The following is a 19,370-nucleotide window of genomic DNA, read 5'->3' as shown; positions in this document are numbered from 1 at the left end:
AATTCTTTTAAAGAAACACTTTTTTAAAGAGGTGGAATCTATTCTATACTCTCAAAGCAAGAGTAGTGTATTATGTGTCTCATTTTTGATGAAACATCACAGTCTGAAAAACCTAATGGTGGATTTCATGACCGGAAAACCGAACTGTCTTCGAATATACCTTTGAACATAGGAAATGTGTGTTAACTTTAAAAGATAGAGGAAAAATCACGAGGCGAATAGATAAGAAACTGTGATCTCAGCTAGAGACAAGTAAAACATTCGAGGGACATGTTAAGATGCGTTGTTGCTGTGATGAAAACAGTTCCATACAACACCAATATTTCAGGCTTAAAACTGTAGTTCGGGGTCAACACATTACGGTGACTTCGACGTGGCAACACAGCTAATAGCAGAATTCGAACCTTTCCTAGCTAAACATAGAGAAGTTTATTGAAATTATGGAAAAGGGAGCATGCTATAATCTGCTTTTTAATCGTGCAAAGAGTTGACATTCACCCTGGTACGAAGTGCGGTGAAGTGTATTGCAGAAGAAATGAAGTAAACCAAGTATTTTTCCGCCATGTTCGACTCCGAGCCCGATATTACACATGTGTATTAACTGTTGCTAGATATTTATATACAGATGGATTTACTGTTGATAAATTTATCAGTTTTGTCTCAAATTTAGGGCAGAAATTAGTTGAACTAGCTGTTTCATTGACTATTTTTTAGGTAAATATGATTTTTACATTCGATTCTGAAGAGATCATTCATATCACAATGCAGACAATAAGGCTTATACTTACTCCGATCTCCAAGCTAGAATTAAACAAATCAACGCTCTTGCTATGTATATTCCGCGTTAACTTACTAGGATCGTGTGCAGCCGGATGTTATCTTCCACAGGCTTCATTTTCCGTATGTAGCAGTACATTTTACGTTTTCTTCTCAGCGGCGAGGCGTTGGAGCATTTCGCAGTCAAAATTAAATATTTGTAGCCGTAAACGACCTTCAGAAACAAGCTTGTCAGGGCTATAGTCTCAATGTTGACTCAATAGAAATACTATCAGGTTTGGAAGTTATTCAGGATGATGGAACCCAAAAGCTTCACGAAAGAGATTCAAGGCGAATGGAATGCTGAGCCTTTTACAGATTATGGAAACCGTGATAAGGAAAGCTTTTTGGTCAGCCACAAATAAATTGTTGCAAGATGTTGATATCGATATTGGGACTGTAATAAAGTCGTATGTCACTTTACTTGGACATGTTGAAATCATTCTATGAACGACACATGTGAAGACGCCTGCATAAAAATAGTAAGATGAACATGTAGGAAACAGCCACAAGAAGGAAAAATCGAAGAAAACTCAAAAGTGAGTGGAAGGAACAGGCGAAACTTCTTTTGTATGAAAGGAAGATTTTCGAATGAATACTATTCTGGCTGTTATAGGTAGATTAGCATCTGAATCGGAAAAGGGAAAACAACCAAAATAGCCGTTGGAAAAGTTTTGTAGCAATTTTTATTTCCTAAGTAATTTTCCGGCATGAGACAACGCTGAACTGTAGAAATGTGCTATAAATTTGCAACAGCTTTATAAAGACGAGTTGGAAGAAGTGCTCTGTGATGAGATTATTAATTGTAAACAATGAGTGAAGAGCAACAGTTTAAAAATCTCTTCCTTAAGTACTTTGTGTAGAGTGTTGCGGCAAACCACGTTTCTTTTTTCTTTTTTAATTTGGGGATTGCGCTACCAAAATTTTTTTCACCCACTGAAACCATTTGTTCGGCCCGGCGCTGTTTCTCACTCCACAAAAGACTCAAGAACTCGTATTTGCGCTCATCCATGTCACAGGAGCGAGCAGATAGTCTCATTGTCCTCTCCGTGATTTCCGACACAACGCAGTAAGTAGACTATTGAGCTGTCATCGGCGGACGAATTTTCTGCAAAGAAAGCAGGCCGTAAACAGCTTTGCCGTGGTCGTGCGGTAGCGTTCTCGCTTCCCACGCCCGGGTTTCCGGGTTCGATTCCCGGCGGGGTCTGGGATTTTCTCTGCCTCGTGATGACTGGGTGTTGTGTGCTGTCCTTAGATTAGTTAGGTTTAAGTAGTTCTAAGTTTTAGGGGACTGATGACTATAGATGTTAAGTCCCATAGTGCTCAGAACCTTTTGAACCAAAACAGCTTTGCTTGTCTTGAGTGTGGTGACTTCAGTACGCACGTATTTATTATTATTGTTCACAGCAGCGGTCGTAGTTTTAAATTATGTGCAGATGTAAGTTACTTGCGGGTACAATTATGCTGAAGTACTATTCTCTGTCCAGGAGCAGCAGTAGCTAAATTCGCCCCAGCATACAACAGGTCGCCACAAGCGCATACGCAAGTGTGGAAAATAGTTTTCCAGACGAGAATATCGAATTCTACGGCCCTGGTAATCTGACGGAATAGAGTAAAATAGGGAATGAAAAACATGCTATGTAGCACGCCTAGAAAACTGACCATGTCTCAGATCAATGAACGTTAGCTTTAGAAACAGATAATTGTACGCTACAGTTCTAAAATGCAGCGACCTCCGCCGTGTAAGCGAAGATCCTGCCAAACATTTGTAACACGATATGTGAGAATAATCAAAAACAAATGACTTCAGTTCAACTTATGACATAACAACTGGAGCGCCTCTGCTCCTCGAAAAACGCCGACAGGCAGCGCCAGGCCGACGAGACCTCCCTTGCCCCGTTTGAAGTGCTGCATCCCAACGGAACACTTGGCAAGCTCGCTCACTGGCTAGCGCTCCCCTCGCCAACGTATTTCATTTGATATATCCCTTCTGAGTTCGTCAAACGCAGTGGTACTTTCAGTGACAGATTTATAGGTACAGAATCATCATTCCAGGAGTGTCTAGGATCAAGCACACGAGGCAGAAAATTACTTGTAAATGTATGATTGTGACAGGCAACTTTCGAAGTTAAAATCGGTCACTAAGTATTGGCATATGAAATTTTTGATGTTGTCCCATCTGTTCAATAGGAAGAAGTGCCGAAACACAGCTGAGCCCTTCTCATCTTGTAAGGTTTTTTTTCATTTAGAAAATGCATAACGTAATTTACCTCTCAACTATATTGGTACTGCGAATTCGCTGCAACATGACGGTGAGTGTTGCTGACCCCTATATATGTAAAAATCCAAAGAAATTTCCGAAATACGACAAACTTTGATAGTTGCATTACAGATGTGGTAACTAGTTTCGAATCGACTGGTTCATTCTCAAGCGTGACCTAATGAGGCTATACTCTTAGTGACGGATCATAATGATATCCAACTAAAACTGGCAACACATGCATCACACAGTGACACTCGATAAATGTCATGGTACACATTTGCTCACAAATCTGACTCGGTATCCTCCTTAGTAAAAACAAAACCAAGTAAAAACTTGCTGACGTTATGAAGAATGCCCAAAGGTAAAGGCTGTGGGAGGACAGAAGAATAAAACCCACATAAACACGTTTTATTTTCCAATAAAGGTAGAATTTAACCACTGGGCAAGTGACTGATACATACACTTGCAAGAGGGGAACAAAGAAATGGTCTCTATCAGTATTTCTTGTGTTATTGATATGTGTGCTATCAATGCAACCACGGTATTCATCCAGCAACCGGCGCGGTGCAGTGAGGAGTAACACAAGAAACGGAAGTTTTCTCTGCTGCCTGCTGGGCTGGAACTAGTGAAACGCAGATAGCAGGGAGAAGTAGTAATGTAAGTGCGTTTTCGAACCCTGCTGTCTACTCCATGGAAAGTATTTTGTCAAACAACTGCCATCACATGCAAATCAACTTCATGGAGGGAAGAGTCGCTACCAAATTTGTGTAAAAGCAGTAGAAACAAAGAAACTGAATACGGCAACGTAAGTCAACCGAAACAGTGTTGTGGACAGTGTCATAATCGCGTATGTAACACACTTTCAGAAAGAGCTGTGAAGGGTATTCCTTACCCAGAAGTTGGGGACTCGGAATAATACGTATATATAACACATCCGTGTTTTGTATTCTAATATGCCAATTTGATACTGATTGAACCTAATATATATGACTATTAACAACATTTATAGGACACTGCCCTAGTTCAAATACATAAATCTTTTGAAAGTTGTGATTACTTTATCAGTAACTAATTTACCTTTTAATATCTGTGGTTTCACCGACCCCCCCCCCCCCCTTTCACATCCTCCACCCCCCAAATTAACACACACATTGGCATTCATTTCTCCAAAAACCGCTTAGAGGTCCTAGGCTTAATATAACCTTAAAGTCGTGTTTCTAGTGAAACCATTACGATTATCTGTGGTTTCACCGACCCCCCCCCTCCACATCCTCCCTCCTCCCCCCCAAATTCACACACACATTGGCATTCATTTCTCCAAAAACTGCTTAGAGGTCCTAGGGTTAATATAACCTTGAAGTCGTGTTTCTAGTGAAACCATTACGATGAAAATGAAATGAGCGTATGGCATTCTTGACCGGGAGGCCCCTATAGGGGGAAGTTCGCCCGCTAATTGCAAGTCTTATTTCATTCGACGCCACATTGGGCGACTTGCGCGCCGAGAATGAGATGATGATGACGACAACACAACACCCAGTCCCCAGTCTCCAAACCGGCTGGGAATCTAGCCTGAGCCCGCTTGCATGTTCTAAACAGACAGTTTATAAAACCATCGAGAACATCGAGTTCGCCACAACAGCTGGAGACAAGAAGAACCGTATACCAGTTAAGAGTGTTGCTGCTACTGCACTTGTCGACGGACCTTGAGTTTTTTGTGGTTGTAGACTTGATTTTAGTATTGACATTAATGATACTTTTGATCATGGTAATGGTTGGCTCACTGTAGCCATTGTACGTGGAGGTAGTGGAGTTCCTAACGTACCTGGACTTGAATCTTTTGTTGATAGAGACATTATTGCCTATCGTACCTACCATCTGGCAGAACTTGCCAATAAAGACTTTGGTAAATCTGCTTATATGTCACCTTCGGCATTGTTTCTGTATACTCATAAGAGGAAAATATCTGTAAATGAATCTGCATTCATTTCGGTTAAAGGTAAAGGAGTATGTGAATACGGAAAGTTTGTTGTGACTATACTTTGTATTTTCATAAATAAATTCATCTGTATGCAAACTGATCTGTAGCGTCAGCGTTTGTGACGAAGAGAAATTCATTGAGTGCAGATTTAAGTGTCAAGAAATCTGTATGGAGTTTAGCCGTGTATGAAAGTGAAACATCGACGATAAACAGTTTGGACGAGAAGAGAACAGAAGTTTTTGAAATGTGGTGCTACAGAAGAATGCTGCAGATTATATTTGTATATCACGTAACTAATGAAGAGGTACGGAATAGAATTGGGGAGAAGAGCAATTGGAGGCACTACTTGACCAGAAGAATGTATCGGTTGCTGTGACACGTTCTCAGGTATCAAGGGATCACCAGTTTAGTTCTGAAGGGAAGCACTGAGGTAAAAATCGTAGAGGAAGACGATGATATTAGTTCACTAAGCAGATTCAGAGAGATGTGGGTTGCAATAATTACTCGGAGATGAAGAGGCTTGCACAGGGTACAGAAGCATGGAGAGCTGCATATAACCACTCTTTGGACTGAAGACCACAACAACACACACATGAAAAGGTATTCTTTTCATTCTGTACAGCTGTATGGCTTTTCCTACTGTACTGTATTAGTGTTCTTTCTAATATATAGTTAAAGCTTTTGTGTGCCAACCGATGAGATATGTTACTGGTACATACATGTATGAATTGTTTTTTGTTAGTACTGCGTATCAAGGTATACGCTGGAGCTGTGACCTTTCCTGAGATGGTGATTCCGTTCTTTTTTCCCCGATAAATTATTTTGTCTCAACTCAAGACGACAATCTCATACAAATTCATGTTTTTATAGGATTACTGGATATAACAGTAAATACATTTCATTACTTTCCGATTCCAATTACTATGTATACTATTCGGTGCATTTTTGCATATTTTGACCTCCTTCGGGATAAAAATATGCACAGTGTTTATATACGGCACTTTTAGTTTGATTATGCCTGCAATATACATTATTTTCTGTTTAAATGCATATTTTAATGATTTTGAGCACACACTAGAGTTTTTCAATTTTTGTGATCCTCATTTTTGCTTCAGGTGTAAGGATTAAAGAAGAAAAGAAATAGAGATTTAATATTCACCCAATAATGAGACTTTCCCAGAATTTTACCGACAGCCTTCTGCAAAGAGCGTCTCAGGAAGAAATTTATTTCTTCATAACGACAACCGGCAAGCCTTTCATCTTGTGATAATGGAAATTTAGCATTTTGACGCAGGTACTGCGGCTGAGGCAATAATAACACAGCTGCAGACAGGCCTTGTGTAAGCTGAACAAAAGTCACTAGCAATTTCGATTCTTTCCGTAAGCTCTCGTCGCAGTGTGTGTGCGTGTGTGTGGGAGGGTGGGGGGTTTAAGACACGTAAGTTCATGTAACTTTTTTTATGTACATTAATGTGCTTGTAATATGCTTCCAACTAAAAGCTAGAAGTGATAGAAGTGTACTCCTTCACAGTGGGTAAAAGGAAAGTATTCTTCTAGGTCCGATGGAGATTATGGATTCTGTGTTTGCTCTAGTAAACAGGTAAGTTATTACTCTTCGGAAAATTTTTTACGTCACTTATTCCATGTAAAACGTTACAAAATTTATTTTGAATAACTAATAAGGTAAAAATACCACTTGCTTTTAAAATCCATCTGTTAACCAGAATATCTATTATATATTCATAAGATACACTATGTGATCAAAAGTATCTGGAGACATGGCTGAAAATGACTTACAAGTTCGTGGCGCCCTCCATCGGTAATGCTGGATTTCAGTATGGTCTTAGCTCACCCTTAGCCTTGATAACAGCTTCCACTCTCGCTGGCATACGTTCAAACAGATGCTGGAAGATTTCGTGGGGAATGGCAGCCTATTCTTCACGGAGTGCTGCAATGAGGAGAGGTATCGATGTCAGTCGGTGAGGCCCCACACGAAGTCGGCGTACCAGAACATCCCAAATGAATTCTATAGGATTCAGGTCAGGACTATGCGCAGACCAGTCCATCACAGGGATGTTACTGTCGTGCAACCACTCCACCACAGGACGTACATTATGAACAGGTGCTCGATCGTGTTGAAAGGTGCAACCGCCATCCCCGAATTGCTTTTAAACAGCAGGAAGCACGAAGGTGCTTAAAACATCAATGTAGGCCTGTTATATGAGAGTACCACTCAAAACAATAATGGGTGCGAAACCCTCCATGAAAAACACGACCAACGATAGCACCAACGCCTCCGAATTTTACTGTTGGCACTACAGACGCTGGCAGATGAGGTTCACCCTGCATTCGCCATATCCGCATCCTGCCATCGGATCGCCACATCGTGTACCGTGATTGGTCACTCCAGATAACGCTTTTCCACTGTTCAATTGTCAAATGTTTACGCCCCTTACACCAAGCGAGGCGTCGTTTGGCATTTACTGGCGCGATGTGTGGCATACGAGTAGCCGCTAGACCATGAAATCCAGTTTTCTCACCTCCCGCCTAACTGTCATAGTGCTAGCAATGTATTCTGATGCAGTTTGGAATTCCTTTGGATAGATATCTGCCTTTGACACATTACGACCCTCTTCAACTGTCGGCGGTCTCTGTCAATCAACAGACGAGAGCGGACTGTACTCGGCCTGTACGTTTTTGCGCTGTACGTGTCCCTTTACGTTTCCACTTCACTATCACATTGGACACAGTGAACCGAGGGTTGTCCAGGAAAGTGGATGTGTCGCGTACAGACGTATGAGACAAGTGACCGCGTTCGAAATCTGTGCCCGCATCTCGTGGTCGTGCGGTAGAGTTCTCGCTTCCCACGCCTGGGTTCCCGGGTTCGATTCCCGGCGGGGTCAGGGATTTTCTCTGCCTCGTGATGGCTGGGTGTTGTGTGCTGTCCTTAGGTTAGTTAGGTTTAAGTAGTTCTAAGTTCTAGGGGACTTATGACCACAGCAGTTGAGTCCCATAGTGCTCAGAGCCTCGAAATCTGTGAGTTCCGTGAGGCGCCTCATTCTGCTCTCTCTCGATGTCTAATGACAACTGAGGTCGCTGAAATGGTGTACCTGGCAGCACCTGATATGAAAAACGTATGTTTTCGGGAGTGTCCGGATACTTTTGATCACATAGTGCATGTATTGCAAAGTTTCAAGACGAGCAGCCTGTTGTATCTGCGTCGCATATTGGAAGAACGTGATAACCGAAAAATCTGCAACACGCCAGTCATTTATTACTGCTACCGTATCTAAGGTATCATAAAAAAAATTTTAAACGGATTTTTGCGATTCCTTTGCAGAAGCAAGTATACGACATGAGAAAAGGAGAAACCCAAGTATAAAGGACTTTTTGGAGAATTAGACATCAAACTATGCTCCTGAGGCAATTACGTTCCAGAATCTAATAATCAGGTAGACTTAGGTGATGTATTGGCCAAAACAAATGAAAACTGTCTTCATATGTGCCACATCAAAATTTGTTTTGCTATCCATTGCAGTGACTTGAGAAACTGTTTGTAATATCACATGGAAAGGAAAGTACTGATGAGATCGCCCCACACTGAGCCCCAAAAATGTAGTGAATTGAGAAGTGTCTTCTCTCTGACATGAAATGACGTTTAGATGTCTAACGAGGCTGCTCCACATTGGTAGCAGATAACGGAGTGACGTCAGTAAGTAAATGAAATCAGACACATAAGGTTATGAGATTAAGGCGTTGATGTATGAATAGCACTAATTCCTTACATCACTATACATGAAAGGAATATATTTATTTCAGTATCATTTACACAATTCAATACAAAATTGCAAATCTCACAGCCGATATGACTGCGAGTGGATGTGAGTCAGTTATTATGGGGAAGGGGGGCGGGACGATTTTCGTCGTGCAGTGCTATCGGCGGCAGGCCCTGCCTTGCAGCAGTGCTGCCGCCAGCCGTGGCTCTCCGGCGAGAACCAGGTACTATCTGCGCTTTTTGCATGGCCAAAGCTGTGCTATCAAGGTGTCAGGAAGCTGATATTGCAGATGGATGTAAGAGCCAACCTGACCTCTTGCTTCCGCACTGTCTCACCGATCGGCCTATCTTCACTCCCCAGCCATTTCTCAGCTCAAAGATTTTTCGGAAATTTCTTCCTCTCGCTGTTGTCATTGGCTTACCAAGTCACTGACCGCCCTTTCATGACCAGGCCTTCCTGTGTAGGACGAAAATTCCTTACGTGGGCTGGTGTATGACTTGGGAATTGGTGTGTTTCTCATGATTTCAAATTCTTCCGCTGTCTTTCTGCATTCCGAAGTTGTTCTGAAATCCGCCACACAACACTTCTTTGTAACCATTGTGTCTACAAGAGTCCTGGACAGGCTGTCCAGAAAACATCCTTCTAAAATGTCTGACTTCTTCCACATCCCTTGCTGTTCGAATTCTTCACGTTTTGAGTACGCCCAGTCTAGTGCCTGTGGGGGGCTGCAACTGTCGACATACTCTTGCAACTCAAGGCACGTAAAACGAATGCTGCCAGGTGTGAATTCACATGCTTTCACTTGTGTATTCTTCTTGCTTTCTGAGGTAGGTAAAACGACTACTGCAACGCCAGAAGAATTCATATGCTTTGGCATGTGCTTTCTTGTCCTTCCATCCTAATGGCTACCGGGATGCAACAATTTTTTGCATGCTTCTCATTTCTGTCGGGCCCTTCGCAATGTGTCCATTCTTAAGCGAGGTGAAGACGTCCTCCGGTCTATTCCTGTGCTGCTTCTACTTGGCTACAGTGTCCCCGTCTCGACTGCTCTCCGCTTGGGTCCGGGCTGTTCTCTCCTGGGCCGCTGCCGGTGTCAGTCGGTGTAGGAGGCCCCCGACGGAAGTATCACATCATGTTTTGGTAATTCGGTGACCATCTGGAAATATTAAATACGACGGTTGGAACTTTAATAGCGGCAACTATTTATTTACAGCTCGTACAAGATAGATACGTGTTTCAAAATCTGACTGGCCTTCAAAGTACTCACCAGCATTGTGTACAACCCGCTGCCAGCGATGTGGGAGTCGCAGGATACTCTTACCAGTGCCAGTTGTGTTGACAGTTCGAGCGGCGTGGTCTATTGCCCGACGAATTTGTAGCTGTTCTGAAGTGAATGCCGTGAAATGTTTCCTTCAGTTTAGAAATCGAGTTGAACCCGCGAGGGTTTAAGTCAGGGAAGTGCAGTAGGTGGAATAGCACTTAGCAGCTCCATCAGTCAAACAAATCAGTAACAGCTTGCACTGTACGTCCTTGAGCATTGCCTTGCAAAATGATGGTCAGATCCTGCAGAAAGTGTCATCACTTCTGTCTCTATGCTCTTCATGTTTGGAACAGAATTTACTACGAGCTTAGAGACAGAAGTGATGACACTTTCTGCTGGACCTGACCATCATTTTGCAGGACAATCCTCAAGCACATACAGCGCAAGCTGTTACTGATTTGTTTGACTGATGGGGCTGCTGAGTGCTATACCACCTACTGCACTCCCCTGACAAAGCCCTTGTGAGTTCTACTCGATTTATAAACTGAAGGAAACATTTCGCGGCATTCGCATCAAAACTGCTACAAATTCGGAGGGCAATAGACAGCGCCGCTCGAAGTGTCAACACAACTGGCACTGCTAAGAGTATCTTATGACTTCCACATCGCTGGCAACGGGGTTATACACAATGCTGGTGAGTACTTAGAAGGTCAGTAGAACTTTAAAACTCGTATCTATTTTGTACGAGCTGTAAATAAATAGTTGCCACTATTAAAGTTCCAACACTCGTGTAATGACATCTGTAGACGAAACAAATCATCGTATGGGGAGCTATGTCGCTAATCCAGATGCCCGAAAATTAGGATGAGCTTGGTTGACTCCCACGTCGAATGGTACGCGTGGACACTCCAACAGGCAAATAATTTCACTGTTGCTAGTTGCTTTGATGGTTAATTCAGTAAGCTTTAATCAGAAAGTGTAACTGAATAACATCTCAAATATTTATTTTATTCTCATTTAAATCTATTTTTATAAATCGTTTTCTGAGAAAATGCTTCCTAAAGCTTAGATGTTCTATGGACAAATAATCTAAATAAATGCAGAGTTCTTTTGCTGTTTAATGAATCTGCTCCCTACGAGTTGAATATCGGGAAAGCAATTAAAATATACTACCCAAATGTGAAACGCGTTACATGTCTTGCTGTCCGCCACATACCGTCAGGTGGCTTGCGCAGTATGGATGTAGATGTAGAATTTTAACGAAGTTGATGGGCTCCATCGTGTTGTAGAAGTATTACGCTCTAACTAGAATAATCTTTATAATTTGTTAGCCTCAACTAAAAGTTAGGGATGTATCTGTTTTAGTGGTCCCATAGCCGTAAAAATAAGTAATTCATTTTGAAAATGTTGTTTTGTTCTGTACAGGTGTTATCAGAAGTTCCTGCACGTGCAGCTGCTTACAAAAAGATCCGACCTGAGTTACCGTTACCCCTAAGCCCATCCTTAATACGCTGCTGGTCGTCCAAAATGCTGCGCCAAAATGACCGAAAATGTCCAGTCAAACTGATTTGGGCGATAACACATTGTATGAGGATTACATGGTTGGAAATACGGCCCATGTGAAATGAAGAAAATAATGAAATCAGTATTGATTGACGACGCTATTGCTGGCTAAAACCGCTGCTACACGCCTCGGCACTCAATAAAGGAGGTTCTGGCTGTGTTGTTGGAGTATATCAGTCCATACTGCTTTCACGTATTGCCAAAGTTGATCTGATGTAGCAGAGGGTGCTGGATCCTAGACCAGTCGTTCCGCGATTGACCAGACGTTCTCGATAGACGAGAGATTGGGAGAACAGCCAGGCTATGACAGCATCACGAACCGATGGGTAAATAAATGTAGAAGTCGTATGACTAGGGCCTCCTGTCGGGTAGACCATTCGTCGGGTGCAAGTCTTTCGATTTGATGCCACTTCGGTTACTTGCGCGTAGATGGCGATGAAATGATGATGATTAGGACAACACAAGACCCAGTCCCCGAGCAGAGAAAGTCTCCGACCCAGCCGGGAATCGAACCCGAGCTCTTAGGATAGACATTCAGTAGCGCTGACCACTCAGCTACCGGGGGCGGACAACCGATGTGTGACGAAGAAGTATTAAACGTGTAGTCGCACTTTATCCTGTTGCAATGTGGCCGTCGGCAAGCTCGGAAGGTACGAGAGAACAACAGGCTCCAACACTTCAGACATGTAACGCTGGCGGGGGGTGAGGGGCTGGGTGGGTGGGGGGGGGGGGGGGGTGGGGGGTTCATACCGCCCCATACCACAATACTGGGTGCAGGACCAGTATGGTAACGCATAAGACATAAGTTCTCTCAGCACAGTGTCCCCAGATTCTAATTCGACTTTCATGGTGGTGTAGGCAGAATCGGGATGCGTCGGAAAATACAATGTTGTTCCATTCGTTGCCCATGCCCGTCGTTCGTCGCACCATTGTCGGTACAAAAGCCTGTGGCGTTGACTCAGTGGTAAATGCAGCAATGGACGCCTTGTGAACAGACTACTCTGCTGGAAACAGCATCGAATGCAACGCGTGGACAGTGTTTATTGCGCAAGTTATCGAACATGTATTAATATGGTTCGTGATGTGACACAGCGATCCACCACTGCCACGCCCACAGTACCTGTCGTCACGTGTAGTGGTGCAGCGAGGTGAGTGCAATCAGTCCCGAAGTTCCATCGTGCATCCTGCAATTACAAATTCGTATCACAATAGCTTGGTTTCGAAATGTTCAAGAACGACGTTCGCTGTCTTCTACGAGGCAAACGGAAGCGGCTTACTCAAACCAACCGCACGAAGCAATAATTCCAGTACGTCCACACCACCGTCGGTTCCCCCATTATATAATCCTTGCAGGTGGCACTACTGGCCCCCGTGGTGTGCACCGAAATATTAATCATCTGTATCTCACGTCGCCGTAAATGCATGTTGCAAAATTTCATCTTATTTGGATGCTTTTTTTAGGGCGTTTCATTTTGGAGGGCCAGAAGTGTTTATGTGGTACATGGTTCGAAGCTGGAATGTTTCACTCCGACAATTTTGATGCCATTAAATCGGTATGAAATAAAATTTCTATATAGTTAACTGTAACAAAATTAATACTTCAGTATTTAATTATAAAGTAAATACTTCATTCATTTTTGCAGTAAACAGTTTCTCTCCATATGATGCCGTACGGCCGCGCGGGGTAGTCGCGTGGGCAAAGGCGCCTTGTCACGGTGTCACGGTTCACGTCCCCCCCCCCCCCCCCCCCCCCACGTTGAGGTAGAGTCCTCTCTCGGGCTTGGGTGTGTTTGTTGCTCTGAGCGTAAGCTAGTTTAAGTTAGATTATGTAATGTGTAAACTTAGGGACCGATGATTTCACCAATTTGGTCCCATAGGATCTTACTACAAATATTGAAAATTCATGCCGTATGTATCAGAGATGGACAGGCAGCATTTGAATGTAAAAATGTGTTGCAGGATTCAATTAACACTGAAACCAATTTCTCTAGATTGCTCTCTACAATAACAAAATTAGAGCCCATATGTCTGCCACTGATGTCAATTGTTGAGGAATGCCTGAGGTATCTCAGTAACGTCCAAGGGGAAGTGAGAGTCGCTGCAAAGAACAAATTGATTTGTGTCATAAACAAGAATCCAGACTACTGATTCTTATGTTGAGTGCAGAAGGTATTTTGTGGTGAAAACACGCCCTGACAAGTATGTTCGTTCAAATCTACGCCTATAACATCTAGTAATATAGAGAGGTCATTTTCTGGCTACAAAAATATTTTGACTGCCATCGCATGAACTTCAGAGAAATTAGTTTATAAATGCTGTTAGTTGTTAAATGTGCAAGAAGGCAAATGAAATAATAATCTGCAACAAAAATGACAGTGTACTTCTTAATGCATTTTTACTTCATCGGGCATGTGTTGTAGTCTGATACTGCATGCACGTAAGCCTTCTTTGTGATTTTATAATGCATGAAAGATTCGTCTCTACTGATAACCACTCCGATTAACTACTAATAAGCAAATACTTTCGAAGGCGTTCTAAGGTCTGCATGGGGTTCCCGGGACGGAAGGTGACGTTCTTATCAGGGAAACTCTTGCTAAAATTTAAAGAACAGGCATGTGAAGCTGACCGCAGAACGATTCAACTGCCGGTAACGTACATTTCGCGTAAGGGTCACGAAGCTAAAATACGAGAAATTTGGGCTCGTACGGAGGCATATAGAGTCGTATTCCCACACTCCTATGGAACAGGAAAGTAAATGACTAGTAGTGGTATAGGGTACCCTTCACCACTCACCCTAAGGTGAGTTTGTATGTAGATGTACATGTGGATGTATTGCAGTCTCCACTTGAGGTAAATAGCTATAAGGTATATTCCAAGATTTGCTTCGATTACTATATAAATATATATTTCACTTCATGCTATGAACTAGGTTATCCACTACAGCTGCGAGCTTTCTTACGATACTCGATTCGTTTGTTTCCGATAAAAAGTTAAGAATTTTTTTAACGATTATGACTTGCTGCTTATGAGTACATATATTGGTGATGGCGTATCAGAGTCTGTAGCTGAGCTGCGTATACAGGGTGGTTTATTGATCGTGACAGGGCCAAATATGTCACGAAATAAGCGTCAAACGAAAAAACTACAAAGAACCAAACTCGTCTAGCTTGAAGGGGGAAACCAGATGGCGCTATGGTTGGCCCGCCAGATAGCGCTGCCATAGGTCAAACGGATATCAGCTGCGCTTTTTAAACTAGCAACCCTCATTTTTTATTACATATTCGTGTAGTACGTAAAGCAATATGAATGTGATAGATGGCGCTGTAGTAGTCACAAATATATGGCTCACAATTTTAGACGAACAGTTGGTACCAGGTAGGTTTTTTAAATTAAAATACAGAACGTAGGTACGTTCGAACATTTTATTTCGGTTGTTCCAATGTGATACATGTACCTTATTTCTGAGAACGCATGCTGTTACAGCGTGTTTACCTGTAAACACCACATCAATGCAATAAATGCTCAAATTGATGTCCCGTCAACCTCAATGGATTTGGCAATATGTGTAACGACATTTCACTCAACAGCGAGTACTTCGCCCTACGTAATGTTCGCACACGCATTGACAATGCGCTGACGCATGTTATCAGACGTTTTTGGTGGATCACGATAGCAAATATCCTTCAACTTTCCCCACAGAAAGAAATCCGGGGACGTCAGATCCGTTGAACCTGCGGGCCATGCTTCGACGACCAACCCACCTGTCGTGAAATATACCATTCAATACCACTTCAACCGAATGCGAGCAATTTGCTGGACATCCATCATGTTGGAAGTACATAGCCATTCTGTCATGCAGTGAATCATCTTGTAGTAACATCGGTATCACATTACGTAGGAAATCAGCATACATTGCACCGTTTAGATTGCCATCGATAAAATGGGGGCCAATTATCTATCCTTCCTCCCATAATGCCGCACCATACATTAACCCGTCAAGGTCACTGATGTTCCACTTGTCGCAGCCATCGTGGATTTTCCGTTGCCCAATAGTGCATATTATGCCGGTTTACGCTTCGTCGCTAAATAGAAGGCGTGCAAAAAATCTGTCATTGTCCCATAATTTCTGTTGTGCCCAGTGGCAGAACTGTATACGACGTTCAAAGTCGTTGCCATCCAATTCGTGGTGCATAGAAATATGGTACGAATGCAATCGATATTGATGTAACGTTCTCATCACCGACGTTTTTGAGATTCCCGATTCTCGCGCAATTTGTCTGCTACTGATATGCGGATTAGCCGCGACAGCAGCTAAAACACCTACTTGGGCATCATCACTTGTTTCAGGTCGTTTCACATGTGGCTGAACACTTCCTGTTTCCTTAAATAACGTAACTATCCGGCGAACGGTCCGGACACATGGATGATGTCGTCCAGGATACCAAGCAGCATACATAGCACACGCCCGTAGGGCATTTTGATCACAATAGCCATACATGAACACGATATAGACCATTTCCGCAATTGGTAAACGGTCAATTTTAACACGGGTAATGTATCACGAAGTAAATACCGTCAGCACTGGCGGAATGTTACGTGATACCACGTACTGATACATTTGTGACTCTTACAGCGCCATCTATCACAAAGCGAGAAAAGTGGTCCAACTGAAACATTCATATTCCTTTACGTACTACACGAATATGTAATAAAAATGAGGGTTCGTACTTAAAAAAAAGGATTTGATATTCGTTTGACCTATGGCAGCGCCATCTAGCGGGCCAACCATAGCGCTAACTGGTTTCCCCCTTCAAACTGGACGAGTTTCGTTCTTTGTAGTTTTTTCGTTTGACACTTATTTCGTGACATATTTGGCCCGGTCACTATCAATGGACCACCCTATATATATATATATATATATATGGAAACACACAGCAACAGAACGTACCAGCGTGACTTCAAACACTTTGTTATAGGAAATGTTCAAAACGTCCTCCGTTAGCGAGGATACATGCACCCACCATCCGTCGCATGGAATCCCTGATGCGCGGATGCAGCCCTGGAGAATGGAGTATTGTATCATAGCCGCCCACAATACGAGCACGAAGAGTCTCTATATTTGGTACCGGGGTTGCGTAGACAAGAGCTTTCAAATGACACCATAAATGAAAGTCAAGAGGGTTGAGGTCAGGAGAGCGTGGAGGCCATGGAATTGGTCCGCCTCTATTCATCCTTCGGTCACCGAATCTGTTGTTGAGAAGCGTACGAACACTTCGACTGAAATGTGCAGGAGCTCCATCGTGCATGAACCACATGTTGTGTCGTACTTGTAAAGGCACATGTTCTAGCAGTACAGGTAGAGTATCCAGTATGAAATCATGATAACGTGCTCCATTGAGCGTGGGTGGACGAAACTAAAATGAGGTCTAACATGGAAATTAAGCGTTTTCGGACACATGTCCACATAACATCTTTTCTTTATTTGTGTGTGAGGAATGTTTCCTGAAAGTTTGGCCGTACCTTTTTGTAACACCCTGTATATGTATGATGACATTTGAACACTAATGAGATAAATACATTGCTTGTTCTCTATCAAAATCTTTCATTTGCTAACTATGCATATCAGTAGTTAGAATCTTTTATTTAGCAGGCATTATTGGCGCTCGCTGTATTGCAGTATTTCTAGTAACGAACCATTCTTTTGTAGGGATTTTTGAAAGTCAGACTGCGTTGCGCAAAAAATATTGTGTGTCAGTTTAGTGATGATGAGTTTAAGTGAAGAGAGAACTGTCTGAGTAAGTTTGGTTTCACTATTGTCTTTGTATCAAATAACGTATACGTTTACTAGCACAGTCATTCATAATTTTTCTAATGGGACCTTTCACAAGGAAGAAATAAACGCTTCAGAATAGTGGAAACGCTCATAACAGAGTTTTTTAATGAAGGAAGCCCACACTTAAAAGAAACAGAGCTACGTAAAAAGCAGAAACAAAGAAACATTCATATTGCAACAACTACAGAACTAATGAAAAAGTTGGAAAGAACGGCATATTTAGATGGAACCTTTTTCATGTACAGCGGTGTAGGAAGTGACGAAAGAAGAAGTAGTGGAGTTGTCCATGTCTTTTAACTACTTCATTTTTCATGGGGAGACGTATTAATCAGCAGATGAAGAATGGAAAACTAAAATTTAAGATTGTAAGGAACAACACCTAAATGGTAATCGACATTCTCGTATACCGTTTGCCTCAAGTAATTGAATAAAAACTATTAACTTTTTTATTTGGAAGAGAGACATACGTAAGTACTCTTGGAGCGCCAGCGGACAGAGAATAATAATAGATTGTGTGATGGCCGCCAGTAAAACACGCCAACAAGTGTTTTCAGAGGCAGTGACACCTATCGAACGACTGCTTACCAGTAGGGAAAATAGCTATGCTCACTAGATGGAAGCAGACAAGAAAAGTTGAGACAAGTATGATGTGACGTCCATGTTTATAGGATTGTGGCATGTTGCTGTTGTTGTGTTTATCTTCCATCTAGAGACTGGTCTGATGCAGCTCTCCACTTATGCTGCTCTGACACATCTATACTCGACGTTGATAAATTTATCTTTTTCAGAAACGCTTTTCTAGCCATCGCCAGTCTAAAGTTTATACCCTCTCTACTTCTACCATCATGAGTTACTTTCCTGCCCAAATAGCAAAACTCATCTACTACTTCAAGTGTCCCATTTCCTAACATAATTCCCTCAGCATCATCTGACTTAATTCGACTACATTCCATTGTCCTAGATTTGCTTTTGTTGATGTTCACCTCATATCCTCCTTTAAAGAAGTTGCCCATTCCGTTGAGCTGCTCTTCCAGGTCCTTTGCTGTCTCTGACAGAATTACAACGTCTTCGGCTAACTTCAAGGTATTTATTTCTTCACCATGGATTTTAATCTCTACTCCCTATTTACCCTTTGTTTTCTCTTACTACTTGCTGAATATACGGATTGAATAACATCGGTGATAGGCTACAACCCTGTCTCACTCCCTTCCCAACCACTGATCCCCTTCCACGCATCTCGGCTGTTTTAACTACCATGTGGTTCCTGTAAAAACTGTAAATAGCCTTTCGTTGCCTGTATTTGACTCCTGCAATCTTCAGAATATGAAAGAGAGTACTCCATTCAACAATGTCAAAAACTTCCTCTAAATCTATAAATAATAGAAACGTACGTTTGACTTTCCTTAATCTATCTTCTAAGATTTTGCACCCGTGACTTATTAAGCTGATAGTTCGTTAATTTTCACAAATGTCAACAACTGCCTGGGTATTTTGCCTGTCTCATACATTTTGCTAACTGGATGGTAGAGGTTTGCCATGGCTGGCTCTCCCAAGGCTATCAGTAGTTCCATTGGAATGTTGTCTACCTCCAGGGCATTGTTTCGACTTAGGTCTTTCATTGCTCTGTCAATTTCTTCAGTCAGTATCATATCTCCCATTTCATGTTCATCTACGTGCTCTTCCATTTCCATAATATTGCCCTCGAGTACATCACCCTTGTATGGACCCTCTATATACTCCTTCCACCTTTCTGCTTTGCTTTGGGCTGGTTTTCCGTCCGAGCTCTTGACATTCATGCAGGTGGTCCTCTATTCTCCAAAGGTCACTTTAATTTTCCTGTAGGCAGTATCTATCTTACCCCTAGGAACGTATGCTTCTAC

This window comes from Schistocerca piceifrons, chromosome 4 (genome assembly GCF_021461385.2).
Source record: "Schistocerca piceifrons isolate TAMUIC-IGC-003096 chromosome 4, iqSchPice1.1, whole genome shotgun sequence".
In the NCBI taxonomy this organism is placed as follows: Eukaryota; Metazoa; Arthropoda; class Insecta; order Orthoptera; family Acrididae; genus Schistocerca; species Schistocerca piceifrons.
Note: the sequence above shows the minus strand (reverse complement) of the source record.